General features: G+C 46.4%; 1 non-coding gene across 1 annotated transcript; it reads right to left on the reverse strand.

The window, feature by feature from the left end:
- Positions 1 to 723: 723 nt before the first annotated feature.
- TRNAL-CAA (transfer RNA leucine (anticodon CAA)) lies at positions 724 to 833 on the reverse strand. The gene is made up of 2 exons: positions 796 to 833; positions 724 to 769 (listed from the first exon to the last, which is right to left on the reverse strand). It is a non-coding gene; the product is annotated as a tRNA-Leu (tRNA).
- Positions 834 to 3,007: the final 2,174 nt, after the last annotated feature.

Below are 3,007 nucleotides of genomic sequence, written 5' to 3' on the forward strand. Positions count from 1 at the left end.
AGATGGGGCGGGGGGGGGGGGCATCAGCCATATGACCACTTTCTCCAGGGCAACCCACTGAGTTCCTCCACCTCTTTTCCCTGGTTTTAGGCATTGGCCCTAAAGTCTGTTTGACTATTAAAAGGCTGCTTACTAAAAATGCCTCTTTCTCAACATCTTCTGTGGAGGCTCTGCCTTTCATGTCCCACCTCAGAGAGAAGGTGAGCCTTCGTGGTTCTTCAGTTTTGGAATCTTCATCAATGGAGAAGACTATTGTGCCCAATCATAATTCATTGGCTAATCCGGCCAAGAATTGGCTGGTATACGTTAGAAAGGGGCATATGGACACTGCCTACAAGCTATTTTTTCCCTCGATACATTGTATCATAATAAATCTGTCAATCTTTTAAATACCACAAGTCTGTTTTATACTTTGTTATAACAATTATAAGATACCCCCGCTGGAAATTACGGAGCCTCTAGTCCACAAGTGTAATACAGCGTACTTAGCAGCGTAAATCGGCTTTCTTGTTTAGGAAAAAAAAACAGCCGATTTGCTCTCAAGGGTTTCCCCTCTCTCGCCAACCTAACCCGCAAAGCAGCCCGCTGCCGCGGGGCATCTGAAAAAACAAATATATATCACATCTGCTGATCACACTGTTAAAATCCTATGATTACGGCGCTCAAGGATTTCGGAACAATAAGGGGTAAAAAAAATAATAGGAAAAAAACTCCAAAATGTTTTGTCAGAAGTGGGATTTGAACCCACGCCTCCAGTTGGAGACCAGAACACTCTGTGAGCAGAGAAGGTATACCCTTGAGTCTGGCGCCTTAGACCACTCGGCCATCCTGACAACTACGTTAAAAGCGTTTCCTGACGTATTCTCTAATTGTTATCCTGTAATAAGATTTCGAAGCGGCGACATCATACAGTGGACGAAACAGGAAATCCTCAAGAATTGACAGAGGCAACAGTTTTTCCCGGCTAGTGAAACAGTCTCTTGGGCTATACGTACACCGCTTGTGTCTTGAGACCAGTTGTTGTCTTTCAATAATCACAGCAATTAGTCGTCGTTAGAACTGCTTTGTCGCGGACCGGAGGGTGCGCCGCTCCTTTCTGGCTCAGGCGCGGAAGTGGCCATTTGAAAGACTAGCAGCTTTACAGTGAAATCCTAAACAAGTTACTCCAGTCTAAGCCCATTGCAATCAATGGGTTTAGACTGGAGTAACTCTGCTTGGCATTTCACTGTTAAAGTGGGTAAGCACCCATGGACTAGTTGGAAAACCGTCCCTGGGTCACAAAATTAAGATTGTTACAGCACCACCCGGGGCGTATGTTTATTTGAAAGTTTCAGTGGTGCTTGTTCCAAGAAAGCACAAATCTGCAATCTTACAGCCCCTATCCTAGGTGGGGTTACTCAGAAGAAACCCCATGTAGTTCAGTGAGGCTTAACACCCAGGTAAAGGCTGCGCAGGGTTGCAACGTTAAAGCCTTTCAAGTACCAAGAAACTTTACGTGCATCCCTGGAAGTGGGCTGCAGATCAAGCTCGTGCTAAACACGGGTTCGTCTTCAAAAAGTCAGGCTGGAAGCCTCCATGTTGCTCCATGACGTTAACGCCGAACGTTCAAACGGTATGCTCCCATTGGTTGAGAACCTCTCGACGCGCGCTCTGGAGTCACGCGCGCGGCTTGTGTACATTCGGCTGCTTTCTGTCGATTGCAGTTAGACCGTCGGTGGCGAATGGGAGTTTGGCGCTCGGAGACGTTTCCTTTTGGACACGGCGGTGGCGTGGAGAAGGAGGCAAGGGAAGCGAAGGGGGAAAAACTACGCAAGCGTCATAATTCACAGGTTCCACTCAAAAGCGCTTTCGCTGTTGCTAATGAGCGCAAATGAAAAGGGCCAGTCGTACATTTAAGAGAGGAATTTTCGGAGTTCTGACGGGAGTTGGGAACACGCGTGTCCGGGGTTGTGTGAATGACTGACGGGCGATTTATAACTGCGCTTCGGCGTTCCAGCTTTACCCCCCACCGGGAGATCACCTTGAGAGGATGGAACAGGGTAAGAAAAAGGACGGGAACAGAAAAATCTTTCCCCCCTTGGAACACAGAAGGAGGAGTCATTTCGATTGCTAAAGCAAATACATCTCATCTCTGGAATTAAGTAAAGAGTGGCAGGAAGAAGCAACCTGAAATAAAATGCTGCTTTAAAACGAACCTGCGCAGCCCCCAATTAAAAGTAGAGCATTTGAACTGGGGGCGAACACAGGGCTCTGTTAACCCATGGCCAGGCCCCTAGGCTTTCAGCACTTCAGTCTTTCACCCCACTACAGCTGACAGCCTGACCCTGGTAGAGTAGGTACTAGACCACAGTACATAGCCCTATATCCATTTTTAGGGTCCCCTGTGCAAGCACCGAGTCATTACTGACCCATAGGGGGATGTCGCATCATGTTTTCTTGGCAGACTTTTTATTACGGGGTGGTTTGCCATTGCCTTCCCCAGTCGTCTATTCTTATGAGACTATATATATGGATAAATATATATGTACATGTATTGCTTCAGTACAGAGTGTAAAGTGCCTTTAGCCATTGGCGCCCTAGGGCGCAGGTAACTGCCTCAGCAAAAAAATATGATGGACTCCTAGCCCTGCGGGGCCCCTAGGCTTTAGCCTAGTCAGCCTTATGAATAATACGGCCCTGGGCAGATGGTCTGAAGGAGCTCAAATGTTGCTTTAATAATGTCTATTGATATTCGAGTTTTGTAGTATACTTGTTTGGGCTGGACACAGCTGCAGATTATTTTAAGCAAAATGGTTACAAAAGATGCTTTTGGAAAGTTAAAGCTTAACCCTAAGCATGTTTGCTTAGAAGCAAACCTTATAGAGCTTGGTGAGATTTACTTCTGGGTAAATTTGCATTAGCTTGCAATCTGTTGTTTGCAGCTTTCATGGTCTCAAGGCACTCAGAACCATGTGAGGATAAAGAAGCAATGAGTAGTAGAATCATAGGGTTTGAAGGGATCTTTAGG

This window comes from Eublepharis macularius, chromosome 4, assembly GCF_028583425.1.
Source record: "Eublepharis macularius isolate TG4126 chromosome 4, MPM_Emac_v1.0, whole genome shotgun sequence".
Classification (NCBI taxonomy): Eukaryota; Metazoa; Chordata; class Lepidosauria; order Squamata; family Eublepharidae; genus Eublepharis; species Eublepharis macularius.